Below are 17,019 nucleotides of genomic sequence, written 5' to 3'. Positions count from 1 at the left end.
TGACGAAACTTAAGGCGTGTCTATCTTCCTCCTTGAGTTAAATTCATGATAGGACGGAGGGATGGTCATTGATCATTGTATTTATCATTTGTTTTGTCCAATCGTGCTCGGAATCATCAAGCCATCAACTTGTGCCTATTGATGGTTTCAGGCTCGAATTCACTCTTCTCTTGAGTTTCATGATAGAGAAGAGCAGAAGGGACAAACATGACTTAAAGTTGCTCTGTCTACACTGTTTTCACCCAGAGCACAAAAATAGATTTTTACAAGAAATTGGGGCACGATCGGCCCTGTTTAGACCCAGCTGGGCTCCAATGTTTGGTAAACAAAGTGTTTTTGCAAAAATAGAGGGCAGTGGCTGAGGGTGAAATAGAGCAAATCTTGGTAGATTGAGTAGCTTCGGCTGACTGTCTGCATGAGGACGCATCCGGTCCCTGTGCATTATTAATGTTGTACATATTCTTGTTTTAACTTCATTGTTATAATTATTGTTGTTTTAATTATTAGCGTAATGCCTTTTTTTGTAATAAGGTGTATAACTAGTTGTTTACTTCTTATTACTCATTCGGATTTGTAATAGTTAGTCTAATCCGGACACTTGGACACTCATTAGGGCCCTCATGTGCGAGGCCAAAATATGTAATAATGGGTGTATGTCTTCCAACCCCCAGTTCTTTCTTCCTTTTATTTACCCGCTTATGATGGTAGCATAGAACATCATGTTTCCTTAGCATTTTTCCATGACTTGTATCTACTCATTTTGCATGCATAAGGGTTCGGCTCATCATTCTAACCAATGTCAAGATCAAATTCTTTGTGCAAATTCATGCTTTATCCCATGTCTTGAATTGAATCAAATGCCATGCTTGTAGTCGAACTTGTTATTTGCATGATTGTATGTGTCACATTAGTCATATAGCATTATATAGGAGCATGCATATTTTTTAATTATTTTGCTTTGTTTGGCTTCGAGTACTAGGTGAGCACTTATTACTTTAGCATGTTGCATTGTGTGTGATTGTTGTCATATCAAGTATATTCCATGAGGCTAATTGCTTAAGTGATATACCTGTTTGAATTCGGTGGATGAAGGCCTTTTTACTTAAGTTGGAATAATTTGACTAAATGTAAATACGAGCTTGCTTTTTCAAGTGACACGTATCCAAAATACCTTTTTCAAAAACAAACATAAAATTAAAGCATTCCAAATTTTGCGAATTGGTCTATACTTGTGTGCATCACTTATTGAATTTAGCAATAATAAATCGGAATAAGAGCATATAATGTAAATAAGAATCACATCATGGTTAGTAGAGGCCGACCTTTGATCGGGTGAGTGGGGTGCTCAATTCATGACCTTCCCATCTCGTACCTAAGTTCCTGAGCCGAGACACTTTGGTGATGATGGATGCGTGGCCTTTGGCACGAGTCATGGGTTTCCTAAATTTTCCAAAAATATTTAGGTGGGGACTCTAAAATCTAGTAAAGTAGTCCATTTTTGGCATTTGATTGAAAATCGATTTTCAAATGAATTTTGGACTCATTTGTGTTTATCTATTTCACATTACACTTGTGAAATTAGATTTAGAACCATGGGAGTTCGAACTGTAGGGCTATCGTATCCGAAAGGACCATGAAAAGCAAGCTACAATGAGTGTGTTTTTATGGCCCATGTCATTTTCTAATACTTGTTGCAAAGAACCGGTTAAATCAGTGAGCTTTAAGAAATTCTAGAAAAATGTAAAAAACTCTTATGGACCTCAATTTTATGTCCAAATCTTCCTTAGGGAGTTAGCTTTCAAGGAAAATTGGTTTCATTGAAAAACCGTTAGCAGTTTGTGAGAAAATCTGATTTTCATAACGATCGACAAATCTGGACAGAACTAGAGTATTTCTGAAATAACTAAAAATCTAGAAAAGCTAATCCAATTCTAAAAAGTGTTATGAAAACTAGATAAAAGTTTCTACGAACCATAGAAAGGCCAGATTTTGGGAAAATCTAAAGTAGTTCTTTTAATCTTGATCTTTAAGTGACTCTGAATCTGAAAATTTTGTTTACATTAATGTTTTGTGCTCTTGGCTTTATGAATGTGCTTACTTATATATAATCATGTCTTGGTATGATAGTGTACATGTTAAGGTCATGTAATTTTTGACCTTTGATGATGCTTACACCTGTGCAAATTTATTTTCCTTATCGCTTGTCCTAACTAATTACAACAATTAATCTAACGGAAACTTAACGGGGTGGCTAATGGGGGTTCCATCATCGATTATTATTATGAGAAGAAGTTATTGGTTAGTGGGATGTGTTCCCTTTGGTAAATTAAATCTTGCACAAGTGGTTGTTTCGGAACCCTTGAATGGACCGGTTGTATTTAGACTCTAGGTAGTTCGATGTAAAGAGGGATTTGGGCAAGGCCTATCATTACTGTCTTTTTTGAGGCCCTGCGGTTGGTGCTACATGGTCTATAACCGTTGGTAGGCATTTGAGGCAAGGTTTGCAACAAAGCAGCAAAAGAGAGGGCATACCGAATAATCTGCGTTCAATTCTTGGAGTTCGGAGGACAAAATCTCTTTGGGGGATTTCTAGATTACTAACAACTAACCATAAAATCTGTGCTATGAACTTAAATGCCATGACCCTTTTCTCTGGTTTTTTTTTTTTTTTTTTTTTTTTTTTTTTTTTTTGTAAATGTTGTTGTGTATTGAACTGGGAAAAAATGATAGGGTGTGTGTGCATTTACTGGGCATTCAAATCTTACGGCGTATCATGCTAGGTGTTCAAGAGGAGCACGCAACAGAAGACGATGAACTGGAAACCTTCAAGGACATTTGGCTATCCCAGAAAATTAGGATTTTCTTTTGTTGCTTTGTAAAGTCCATATGAAATTTTAAATTTTCTTTTGGATGTAATGTTGATGGGATGAGATTTTTTAATTAAGGATATTGGTAATTATTCTGCTATTATGTATTTATATTCCAACACCAATATAATTACCTACGTTGCTTATGAGACCTTGTGTCAATGCCTCTTAAGATCTGTCAAAAGGGTAGTGCGCTACCTAAGAAAGTTGGATTTAGAAGGGAGGCTAATTTGACTGATTCGGTGATCTGGGATCTTACTTTGTTATTGGCCATAGGACTCATTAGTGACTTTCCCTTAACTACAAACCTTAGTGTAGATTTTAGGTGTCACAATTTGGTATCAGAGCCTAGGGTCAACCCTTAGCTCGCACAACCCAATACGCGACTTTAGAAGCCCTTACCCCTTTACATTATTGTATTTTACTATTACAGTATTATATTAATTTAAAAGACACTAATAATTAAAATCTTTTCCCCTCCACCTTAGGATGTTGTCAGAAAGTTGCCAGACGATTGACATCAGTCTCAACATGTGGGGAGCATTCCACATGCAAGGCAGGAGGGCCTTGTCCCTGAATACCTATTTGAGCCGTCGAAGGTGTGAATTCACCGTCGAGGAGATGATTATCAAGGAGATACAAAAGGTGGAAATGGATTACTCTTATTACACAAGGGAACAAAAGAGGTCTTTAGTTCAACGACGCCTACAATACCTAAGTCGCGTAGCGAGAAGTGTAGTTCGAAATGAGCAGGATGACTAGAAATTGAACTCTTTGATGCACTAAGCCTTAGCAGGAGAAACATTGCAACAATTTCTGATACAAGCGGAAAGCAGTGAGTCTCACTACTCTGGGCACAATAACAATCAGCTAATAGAGGTAGAACAACCACCAATATAACCAGGAACAACTCCAGCCTTCCCAATTGAGGTGTCATTTGAACGCATCCCCCATCGCTGATATACATGCCCTGCTCCTTTGGCCAGAAAATCGACTCGACTGATGAGGACCTTGAAGAAGACTTCGATTGGTCGGGGAATGAGAGTTAATCTAGGGATAGTAAGCTAGACTTTTTGTGAGATTCGCTCATGTTGGGGGTCTTTAAAATGTATGTAGTAACTTTGTGACTATGGCGTGTGTAATGTTTTTGAGAGAAACTATGATATGGAAGCCTTTTGTATTGATGCCTAATATAATTATATGAAATGATGACTTGTTCTATATGTGTTGACTGTTACTTGTTTTAATATCCATCACACCCTAAGAAAAGTAACCTCAATTTCAAATCTTGTAGAAAGATTACCTCTAGCTAGAAATCTAGAAACCAACTTACCCCGTACCATGAACAGAATGGTGGATATGCGAGCTAACGACTATTCAGAAACCAACAACAATGCTCGGAACCGTCCCAGAAATCAACATGGGCCCATACCCGTGGGAGCTAATATCCCTAATAATCTTGGGCATCAAATTCTAGAGGAATTGGAACAACGAAGGAACAATTAGCAAAATGAAAGGACTTAACTCGTTTTGGAGTTCAGTAAACAAAGGCCCCCAAAGTTCACAGGAGTACCAGACCCGAGCGGGGCTGAGAATTGGCTTTGATAGATAGAGAAGATGCTGGACACTATGGGGATAACCGAAGATGCTGATAGAATAGCCTTGGCCATGTTCGAGCTTGATGATGAGGACGATCATTGGTGGGAACTAATCAAGAATACGCATGGCGTTACACACATGTCATGGAACCAATTTAAGGAATTATTCCGAAATACATACTTTTCAAGTACAATTTGCCAAGACTGAGTTAGGGAATTTCAAAACTTGGAGCAAGGGACTATGACCATAATGGAAATAGGCTGCAAAATTTGTGGAGTTAGTCCGTTACGCAACTAGATATAGAGAAAATGATAAAGAGAAAGCAAGGATGTTCAGTGGGGGCTAGATAATGACTCCATTCATATGCCGAGGTATTGGAGACAACGTTAGAATCTAAAAGGGAAGTACTCGACGCAAGGAAAACTTGGAACAAGTGGAAAGTGTGTCAGACATCTGTAGGACCTCAGAGGAACCAGAAAGGAAATATGGCCCCGAAACCCTACTCAAGACCACAACCACAACAACAATGACAACAACAGCAGCAACAGAACTAGAAAGAAGGTCATCAACCAAGGCCGGTAGGACAACTCCAGTGCTTTCATTGCCAGCAGTTGGGGCCCAAAAAGAGCGAATGATGCCAACTCCCTCCATCAAGATACCATAGAGGAGGTTCCAGAGCAAATGCCTAGGCATTGGATGGATAGAAGCCTCAGACAAACTAGACAGGATCTACTGGGCGGCAGTACCAGAAGAGTGGAAGAACTCAGAACGCTAAGACCAGTGGCAACCGATAGAGTTTTTACCTTGCAAGAGGAAGAAGCGGACCCTTCTGTAATTGATGGTAATCCAATGCTATATAATTTTTGGGTGCATGTTTTATTTGATATTGGTGCATCGCATTCTTTTATATCCTCTGCTTGTGCTAAGTTATTAGAACTTGTATATGAACCCTTAAAATTTGCCTTAAGTGTAATATCACCTATGGGAGTGCACGTTCGGATAGGGTTGATCTGTAAGGATTGTAAAATAGAAGTGTCGAACTTTGTCAGACTTCGATATCATTTTGGGCATGGACTGGTTGTCTGCCCACCGAGCGGTGATCGACTGCTGTCAGAGGAAAGTAGTAGCTCACACACTTGATGAAACACATTTCCAATTTAAGGGAGATAAACAAGACTCCATGACTTCAACAAAATGTAGGACGTGGTGGCACGAGTAGCTTGCGGGTAGGGTAGCAAGTTTGATTTTAAATGAGGAGGGCTAAGAAGAATTTGAACTTTCGTGAGTAGTATGCAAATATGGAGATGTATTTCTTGTGGAATTATCGAGATTGCCTCCAAACCCATGAGATAGACTTTAGTATTGAGCTATAACCTAGAACTACACCAATGTCCATGGCCCCATATCGTATGGCACCAACGGAACTGCGAGAATTAAAGATGCAATTGCAGGAGTTACTCGAAAAATTTATTAGGCCAAGTACTTCACCGTGGGGAGCGCCTGTCCTGTTCGCTAAAAAGAAGGATGGGTCATTAAGGCTATGCATTGATTACCGTCAACTCAACCAAGTAACGATCAAGAATCGATACCCACTCCCAAGAATCGATGGTCTTTTTGATCAACTTAGAGGCTCAAGGTACTATTCAAAGATCAATCTCAGATCGGGCTACTATCAACTACGAGTCAAGAAGGAGGATATACCAAAAACTGCCTTTCGAACTAGATATGGTCACTATGAGTTTGTAGTAATGCCGTTGGGACTAACCAATGCGCTTGCAGTATTTATGAGCCCAATGAACAAGATCTTCACACCATGTCTTTACCATTTTGTAGTTGTGTTCATTGATGACATCTTGGTATATTCAAGGTCTGAAGAAGGGCATGAGCAACATTTAAGGATTGTCCTTCAAGTTCTTAGGGACAATCGGTTGTATGCTAAGGCAAGCAAATGTGAGTTCTGGTTGAATAGAGTGAAATTCTTAAGGCATGTAGTGTCTGAGAATGGGATTGCGGTGGATCCAACCAAGGTAGAAGCAGTCTTAGATTGGAGACAATCGAAAATTGTGTAAGAAATTCGCAGTTTCTTTGGATTGGTTGGTTACTACCGAAGGTTCATCCCAGATTTCTCCAAACTAGCTAGACCTATGACTTGTTTGACGCAAAAGGGAGTAAAATATGAATGGGATGAAGCTTGCGAAAATTCCTTCCAAGAGTTAAGAAGAGATTAACTAGTGCGCTAATTTTGATCATTCCATAATGGGAAATGAGGTACACTGTGTATTGCGATGCATCTAAAGAAGAGTTAGGATCTGTGCTCATGCAAAATGGAAAGATAATCGCATATGGATCTAGGAAATTGAAACCACATGAGCGAAACTACCCAACGCATGACTTGAAATTAGAAGCCATAGTTTTTGCTCTAAAGCAATGGCGACATTACCTGTATGGGGAACAATTTGAGATTTTCACAGATCATAAGAGCATGAAGTATCTATTCACACAGAAGGACCTAAATTTGAGATAGAGACAGTGGATGGAGTATCTTGAAGATTTCCAGTTCACTCTCTCATACCATCACAATAAAGCCGATGTAGTAGTAGACGCCCTGAGTTGCAAAGGCAGAGGGATGATAGCTAAATTAGCAATAAAGGAATGGGATATGCTTAAGACTCTTAGTGAATTTAGACTTCGGGTAGAATCTCAGGATACAAAGGTATACCTTCGTGTACAAAAGGTGATACCTAAGTTGATTAGTGAAATCATGGAGGCCCAGAAGCATGACCAAGAAAAAGTTATTGGTTAATGGGGTGGCTAATGGGGTTTTGACCACTGATTATTATTATGAGAAGAAGTTATTGGTTAGTGGGATGCGTTCCCTTTGATAAATTAAATCTTGCATAAGTGGTTGTTTCAGAACCCTTAAATGGAGCGGTTATGTTTAGCCCCTAAGTAGTTCGGTGTAAGAAGGGATTTGGGTAAGGCCCATCATTACCATCTCTTTTGAGGCCATGCGGTTGGCTCTACACAGTATATAACTGTTGGTAGGCATCCAAGGTAAGGTTTGCAACAAAGCAGCAAAAGAGGGGCATATTGAATAGTCCGCGTCCAATTCTAGGAGTTGGAAGGACGAAATCTCTTTGGGGGATTTTTAGACTACTAACGACTAACCATAAAATTTGTGCTATGAACTTAAATGCCATGACCCCTTTCCTTAATTTATTTATTTTATTTTTTTTTATTTTGTAAATGCTATTGTGTATTGAACTGGAAAAAATGGATGCGGTATGTGTGCGTTTACTGGCATTCAAAGCTCATGGCGTATCATGCCAGGTGTCCAAGAGAAGTGCACAACAGAAGACGATGAACCAGAAACCTTCGAGGACATTTGGCTATCCTAGAAAGTTAAGATTTTCTTTTGTTGTTTTGTAAAGTCCATATTTGGATATAATGTTAATGGGTCGAGATTTTGTAAATATGGATATTTGTAATGATTCTGCTATTATGTATTTATATTCTAACACCAATATAATTCCCTACGTTGCTTATGAGACCTTGTGTCAATGCCTCTTAAGATTTGTCAAAAGGATAGTGCGGTACCTAAGAAAGCTAGACTTAGAAGGAAGACTAATTTGACTCCTCTGGCGATCTAAGATCTCACTTGATTATTGGCCATAGGACACATTAGTGACTTTCCCTTGACTACAACCCTTAGTGTAGATTTGGGGTGTCACAGTTTCCATCCCATATACTAGAAAGTAGGGGGTCGCCCCTGTGGATGTTCGAATTGTCATTCTATAACCGCATAGTGCAAAAGGTAATTTATCTGGCCAGTCTTTATAGGTTTCAACCATCTTCCGCAGGATGTTCTTAACATTCTTGTTTGCGGCCTCAACAGCTCTGTTGGTCTGCGGTCTCTATGTTGACGACTTGTGAAAAGCCACGTTGTATTTTTCTAGCAAATCCACCACCTCTTTCTTGAAGTGCGAGCCGTGGTCAAATATGATCTCATTCGGCACCCCGTACCTGCTGATGATGTTGTTCCCGATAAACTTGGTCACATGTGACACCTCCAACACTGAGTCAGACAGTGCTTCCACCGACTGGGTAAAATAGTCGATCGCCACCAAGATAAACTCATGTCCATTTGAGTCCTTTGGTGAGACTGCCCCAATGATGTCAATTCCCCAGACTGAGAAAGGCCATGAAAAAGTATGTTATTTAACGGCAGAATGTTCATGCGATTAGCATGAATTTGACATTTGTGGCATCGTCGAACAAAGTTCATACAATCCTCCTCCATAGTTGACCAATAATAGCCTTGCTTGAGGATCTTCCTAGCCAGCATCACACCATTCATGTGTGTTCCACACTCTCCCCCATGAATGGACTCCATGAGATGCTTCGATTCCTCTTCTTCGATGCAGAGCTTGTACATTCCCAGATGGCCTTTCTTGTACAACTTATTCCCGCAAAGGATGAATTGGAAAGCTAGGCGTTGTATTACCCATTTATCCTTGGCATTTGTCCCTAGTGGATACATATCCTTCTCCAGAAAATTCCAAATGTCATAATACAAATGGTTTTTGTCTTGAACCTCATCCATTATAACTATCATCTCATAAGAAGGCGTATACTTTTGTTCAATGATAATGAGACGCATCTTAACCCCGAGTGGTATGTCTACCATGGAGGATAGAGTTGCCAACGGATCAGCAAACCGGTTGTTCTCTCTTAGTAGATATGTGAATGTCAGTTTTTCAAACCTCGGAATTAGAATGTCCAGTGTCTGATGATAAACTTTAATTTTCTCTTCTTGACCTTGCAGTCTCCATTAGCTTGAGAAATAACCAGGTTCGAGTCTTCGATGATGTCCAATAGGGCAGCTTCTAATCCAGCGATACACACCTCGTATTCTACTTCATTATTAGATACTTTGAACCCGAGTTTGAAGGCTAGGGGTATATGGGAATCATCAGCTGCTATCAGCAGCATGCCTATCCCATAACCATACTAATTAGCTGCTACGTCAAAATACATTGTCCATGTCTTCTCTTCTTCCTATAGAATCTCCTCATCTAGGAAGAGGTACTCTACTGCCTCATCTTCTTCCACATGGTGGTCTGCCAAAACTTTCATTACTGCCCTCCCTTTGACAGACTTGCGAGTGACGTACTTGAGGTCCAACTTGGAGAGAAGAAGCAATCAACGAGCTAGCCTTCCTGTAAGTGCTAGTTTCTCAAAGAAATATTTGATGGGATCTAATCTCGAAACCCGAATTACAGAATGAGCTAACAAGTAGTGTCTCAACTTCCTAATTGCCCAAACCAAAGTTAAGCAATCTTTCTCCAAAGAAGAGTAGCAAGTCTCGTAATCTAGCTTCTTCTTGCTCAGATAGTAGATGGCCTTCTCCGCCTTGGCTTCTGATTCTTGAGCTAGCACGCACCCCATAGTTGAATCTGTTACTAACAAATACATGATCAACGGCTTTCCTGGTTGTGGTGGAGACAATATAGGTGGATTCTAAAGGTACTGTGTAGACACCCCATTTTTGACCGTCCTCAAGACTTGGACGTCACCATTGGAACACTTGGTGATTACCCTTGTTTGTGTTCGTTTGGAGTTCCCGGAGGTCTCGGCTGCGCGCCTTGCCTCAGGATCTCCGAACTTGACTGTTTAGTGTCTGGTTTCACACCAAACACTTGTGTTTTGCCTTGGAGGGGCAGGGAATGCCTTGTGAGGCATCCCCACACACCACCAGCAGTGGCTAGAGGCCACCGACTGGTTTTTGATGCCATCGGCAATCTTTTATGCCGGTCGGCATCTTTTGTTGCCAGTCGGCACTCTTTTTTGTCAAAATGACATTTTTGGGCAGCCGACCACTGTTCATCTACTTTATGTAGATATTTTGTGCCAGCTGTGATAGCTGGCACCAACTCTGCTTCCCTCCATACACGTGTATGGAGGGATTGCCCTCTAAGCAAGCTTGTTGTATAAGCTTTGCAAGAGGGAGTTCTATAAGAGGAGGGGTCTTCTCCTTATTCTAGGTTAGAGAATTTGAAGGCAAAACCAGAGCGTCTACATATAGATACACCCTATCTCTATATCTCCCTCTCTCTCTTCCTTTGTGTGTTTCTTGGCCTAAAAGTGTGATTTTACCTTACTTTTGCACCAATACACACACTAATACACCTTGCTCCGAGATTGAGGACTTTTAGGGTTGATTCTTGAGTTTTTGGACTGTTTTTGATCAAAAGAAGGAGGCTACCTTGGCTGTTCTTGAAGTGTGCTTCAAGGGTGAGCATTTTACTTTTGTTTCCCCAAACTTGCACTAGCTTTTTACCTATCTTACTTGCTGATTTAGTTTTTGTGCATAACATAAAAAAGGCTTGTATTTTCATGCTTAAGAACTTTCATTAAGAGTCTTTCATGGTTTGAGTTCAAACTCACCCTCTTAGGCCTTATTTGGCCTTTTTGTTGCCTCTTCGGTAAGGCTTTGTTTGCTTAAGTGTTTTGGTATTCTCACCACTAAAAACCAGTGGATTTTCAGTGGTGAGGAAGGTGGTTTGAAGTCTTGCATAGGGGAGGGACACCCCTCTCCCTTCATTGTCTTGTTTCCTTGTATTTTGGCTTAAAAGGGTAACATGCATGCTTGATCATTTTTGGCCTCATTTCAGAAGTTTTTTTTGGGTGTTTTAGGTCATATGTGATCTCTGTTTTTGGCCAGATTTGTACCCATTTGCATGCTTAATATACTTGCTTTACATTCCTCCATTTGGCCTAGGATTGTATCTTGTGTTTAGGCCATGATTCTTGCATGTGTTGGCTTGATTGCATGAAGATGTTGGCATTATTTCACCATGTTTAAGGTCTGTTGGCCATTCATTTCAGTCATACTTGCCTTGTTTGGTGTCATCTCTTTATGTTTTGGCTTGTAAGCTTTGAGCATATTGACCTCTAGCATGCATAACCATGATCATCCTCATGATTTGGCATCATTTAGGACCACATTTCAGTCCATAAATCATGTTTATATGTGTGCATGTGTGACCTCTTTTATGCCTTGAGGGTGTGCCCTTTTATGCCTAGATATGAGCCTTGATGCACACACCTCTTTGGAGTCACTTTAGCTGCCATATTAATGGTTTTTGGAGTCCATTCTTGCATGTTAAAATTATGTTTTGGCTTGTCCAAGTCATGCCATGAGTGGTCATGTTGGTGGGAGTGAAGTGCCTCCTTTTGTGCCTTAACCTTAGGGCCATTGGCTTGCTTGTTGTATGTTTGCTTCATTAGGTGTTGTATCATGATGCCCCTTTGGCTTAAAGTGTCCATATTTACATTGCATTTGCATCTTGTATGCCTAATATTGCATGCTTGCCATACTAGTTGCATGACACTTGGCATACCTTGCATCTTGATATCATGTTGCATTTTGAGCCATGTTAGCATAACATGCATTGCATTACTTGGTTTGGGGTGTCAAACCAAGTGTGAGGGTTAAGGGGCGTTCATACCATAAGTGATGCAACGTGCCTTAACTCTCGATCACCGGGGCCTTTGACTTCAACATGATAAGGCCTCGGTCCTCATTTGTGTGTTGCATGCATTCTTTTCATCAAATGGCAAGCTCGATCTCTTGGGCTATCATGCACCATTGATGGCTCGAGTATCGAGGGCCATGGTCCCCTGAGTTCAACACATGATGGGAAACACGACCATGCTCACATGTGCCTGAAAATCCCATGCCATATACTGTCTGTTCTCTGTTGCTGTCAAAATTGTCTCCTGCAGGAAGTTTCTGCCGACCGGCAGAATTAAGTGCCGACCGGCCATTGGTGAAAGGCCGATAAATCCAGAATCAGCCGGTGGAAATTAGACACTGCCGGTGGGAATTTCCCCCAGCCAGTGGTCCTCTGCAGCTTGTAATAAGCCTGTCCCAGCACTTTGGAATTTTTCAGAGGGATAGGGCAGTGTAAACAGAGACAGCCTTGGGATGGTACGGGTTTTCCAGGCGAGCCGGGTTTCGAGCATGCATCATACGCACATCCCGAGGTAGGGGGCTGTGGCCACCTTTCTTCCTTTCGCATTCATCCTTTTAAGTAAATTAGAAGTTCTGTAATAATTTATTTGTTTATTATTCGGACTGTAATATTCATTTGGCCCCTCCGAGTGAGGGCAATTATGTAATAAGTGTGCGTGAGTGTGTGTATGTCTTCCAACCTCACGTCTTTCTTCCCTTTTATTTACCTGCTTATGATGGTAGATTAGGGCATTTTTGAAATTAGCATACCTTATGCTATGCATGCGTGCATTCATGCATTTGTATTGCATGCATTAGGCTCGGTACATCATGCTAACTGCATTTGCACCCCAATTCCAAATTGAATACATGCATCAAATTGATCGCATTTTCGCATGCCATGATTAGGTTAGCCGAGCCTACTCCAATTGCATCCTGCATGCGTTGCATTAGTCAACTTGACATGAACTAGGACATGCATGTTTGCTAACTAGTTTGTTGTTTCGACACGGAGTACGATGTAAGTATTTTCGCTTTAGCATATTGCATGCGTGTGAATGTTGCCATGATAACGTGCTTACCATGCGGCTAGATGCTTATTTGTTATAAACTGTTTGAATGCCTGTGGGTGAAGGTTGGATTGTTTGAGTTGAAAAAACTCGTTGAAATCCGTATTTTAGCCTACTTGCGAGTAGTAATTTCCAAAGCATTTTTCAAAACAAACGGATATGCAATGCGTGTTTCCAAATTAGGCAATCTAGTCTATACGTGTTTGCTGTGCGCATAACTTAGTAATTCTAGGTTAATAAATGGATTAAGAACACATAATATTTTCAAAAACGGATATCACGGTTAGTAAGAGGCCGATCTTCGGATCGGGAGAGAGGGGGTGCTCATAGCTGATCTTCCCCGATCGTACCCTAGCTCCCGAGCCGAGATAACTCCGGTGATGACGGACATGTGGCCTTCGGCACCGAGTCAGGGTTTCCTAAATTCCCCCATAAAAAATATTTAGGTGGTGACTCTGTATCTGGCAAAGCAGTCCATGTTTGGCACTTCTTTCCTAAAATCTGTTTTTCTCAAAACGATTTGCCAGATTTGGACTCTTTGGTTCAAGATTAAGAACCGTGACACGAATCGAGTCCAAACTGTGGTGAGGGCCCCACGCGGGCGCGTCTACATACTGCTTGACCTGTTCGAAAGCGAACTGACATCAATCATCCCATCAGAATTTTTTTCCCTTTTTCAAGAGACCAAATAGTGGTTCACAAGTCAAGGTTAATTTTAAGATAAACCGTCTTACGAATTTCACTTGCCTAGAAAGTTGCCCACCTCTTTTTTCAGCCCTTGGTGGTGGCATTTCTAAGATGGCTTTGATCTTGGACGGATCTACTTCAATTCCCCTCTACATGATTAGAAATTCCAACATTTTGCCTGTAGTCACCCCAAAGGTGCATTTCTGCGAGTTTAATCTCAGTCTATACTCCCTAATCCGTTCAAAGAATTTTTCCAGCGCGGTGTAGTGGCCTTTTTGTTCTTTGGATTTCACAATCATGTCGTCTACGTACACCTCGACTTCCTTATGGATCATGTCATGCAAGATGGTAGTTGCAACTCTCTGACATGTAGCCCCGGCATTCTTGAACCCAAAAGGCATAATTCTGTAGTAGTAGGTACCCCACAGCGTCTTCTCTCTATCCTTAGGCACCATCAAAATCTAATTATACCCGGAAAACCCATCCATGAATGATAGCAATGCATGGTCGAAAGTGAAGTCCACTAGTTCGTCGATGTGCGGCAGTGGAAAGTCATCTTTTGGACTAGCTCTATTTGGATCCCAGAAGTCAATGCAGACTCTGATTCTGCTATCCTTCTTCAGAAATGGAACGATATTAGCCAACCAATTTGGATATTCAGATACCAGCAAAAACCCTATATCGATCTGTTTGGTGACCTCCTCTTTAATCTTCAGTGCTCAATCTAGATCGATCCTGTGAAGTTTCTGCTTAACAGGTCGAGCCTCATGGTTAAGAGGGATCCGACGTTGTACAATCTCAAAATAGATTCCAGGCATGTCTTCGTAGGACCACGTAAAAACATCTTTGAAATATTTTAATAAAGTGATTAAACGCTTGCGTTCCTCCGAAGATAATGTGGACCCGATCTGGACTAAGCGGGGATCCTTCTCAGTACCCACATTAATTACAATGATTTCATCTACGCAAGGCTTAGCACGCCTCTCCGCTTCTCTGTCAATCAAGTTTTTCAAAGCCCGAGGAATTTCTTCCTTTTCAATTTCATTAAAATTTTGAAAATCTTAGTCAATGCAATAAATTAATGGCACAGAAAAGTAAACGAAATCTGCAGCATTTTCATTTAGAAGTTCTGGTTCCTCGGTTACAACCGACTCAAAAGAAAATGCAGAAAAGGACCTAGATAGGACCTTGGCACCTGGACTACCACCCCCGGATGTGCCAGACTCAGACTCCTCATAAGGACTTTGTAGACACCCCATTTTTGACGGCCCTTCAAGACTTGGATATTCTTGCAGGTACATTCGATGACGAGTTTGTTTGCTCGCCAAGCGCTCGTAGTCCTCAGTGGAACGCCATAACTTTGAGCCTTCCAAACCCTACATCCATTTTGTCTCATTTTTGGACCATGCCTTGGTCTTTCCATCCTATAATCTCTAGTGGCCGGCCGGTCATCCCCGGAGGCTATCGGCCATTATTTCTTGTTTGCCGGCCAATGATGCCTTGCCGGCCATTACTGATGGCCGGCCGGCCACCAGTATTTTCTGCAGATATTTTATGCTAGCAGTGTTAGCTGTTTGCACAGATGCTTGCATCTGTCCATACGTGGAGGGCTGGATCTCCTTGTATAGATTTCATGCTTTCTATATATAGGGACCCCCTCTCTCATGTTTTGAGGTTAGAAAATTTCAGACTGAAAATTTTCCTCTTTCTCTACAATTCTCTCACTCTCTCTACAAATTTTCTACACTTTTGCCTAGAATTCCTATGCTCTTGCCTATACACCCATAACCAAATCCTCTCATCTCTGAGCTGAAGTGTTTTTGGGCTTGGTTTGAGCTCTAGAAGATGGTATTTGCTTGGAATTGTTGTTTGGAATCACTCTTCTCTTCAAGAGGTATAATACTAGCTTTGTAGGCTTGCTTTACATACTTGTATTCCTATCTTTTTTTCATTATTTTGGGCTGTTTTTGAGTTGTAAAAAATCCTATTTTTATGGGCTGAAATTGGTGCTTTTGTCCATTTAAGGTTAGGGGTTGGTTCATCCCTCTTTATTCCTTGTTTAAAAAGCCTTTGCACATTTGTTTCCCACTTTCAAACCAACTTTCTTTGGGACTCTAAACACTAATTTTTGGAGTGTTTTTAGTGGTAAAAATCAGGTTTTGAAATTCAAATTTGGAGGGGTGAGCCTCCCTTTCTTTTGTCTTATTTTCTAGCCTAGTTGGTGCCATGGTTTAGCTTAATTTTCTAACTTGTGGTAGTTTTATTCCAGCATGTTTTAACCTCTGATTTAGGCCGTTTTAACTCTATTTTGGGTTGGTTGTTGCATTTGAGTCATGTATTGCATAGTTGTAGTGTAATAGTCCTCACATGCTTGGTGTTTTAGACCTTTAGACACCACTTGTTTGAGTTGGTTGCATATTTTTAGTGTTTTTCACACTTATTTTTAGCACTAATCATCTCTGCAACCTCTCTCATTTCTTGGCTTTTAATTTTGCTTTGAAAGTGTTTTCAAGTCACTTGTTTGCCTAAGTATGAAATTGAGGTTTCGTACTTAATGGTTTAATCCCTTAGGGAGTTCATTACCAACGGTATGATACTTCTTTCATACCTAAAGCAACTTGTGTTTTGAGCTCTCTTTCCATTAGGGGACTTTAATTCACCTTTGGACTTAATTGGATTAAAGAATGGTTGGTAAGCTAAAAAAGAGTAATTAAAACTTGGGATTAAAAGTGAACAGGATAATAACTTGTGTGTTGTGCGTTCAATCGGACATTAATTGAACACAAGGAAAATTGGGACATTTCATACTCAAAGTGATGAAATGTGTCAAGTTTCCTAGGTCTCCATTTCCCTTGATCATGCATGATAGGGGGATGGTTCTTGTGTGTCTCATTTTACATTTATTGAACTTGTACATCTTGAGTCACAAGCCATCATGCAATGAAATTGCTTGAGTTGGTGGTTTGTGGCTTAAGTTCACAACTCCTTGGATTTGCTCAGGAAAAGGAGGGGTGAGTTGTGCAAACAATACGTGGGAATACCCTCTTTTTGCTCTGTTTATTCTCTGTTGCAGCAAGTTGGACCAGTGCATCAGTGGCCAGCAGACCATTATCCATGGCCAGTAGGTGGCCGACAGAGCATCATTGATAGCCGGCAGGCCACTTCCATGGCCAGCAGTCTTTACCAGTGGCCGGCTGGCCACTGATGCAAACCTCAGTAGAATTTTGGTAAGGTGGACCAAAATGGTTTTGAAAGTGTTCAACTTTGAAAATAGAGGCTT

The sequence above is a fragment of the Camellia sinensis genome, chromosome 10 (assembly GCF_055761805.1).
Source record: "Camellia sinensis isolate YWXY chromosome 10, ASM5576180v1, whole genome shotgun sequence".
NCBI lineage: Eukaryota > Viridiplantae > Streptophyta > Magnoliopsida > Ericales > Theaceae > Camellia > Camellia sinensis.
Note: the sequence above shows the minus strand (reverse complement) of the source record.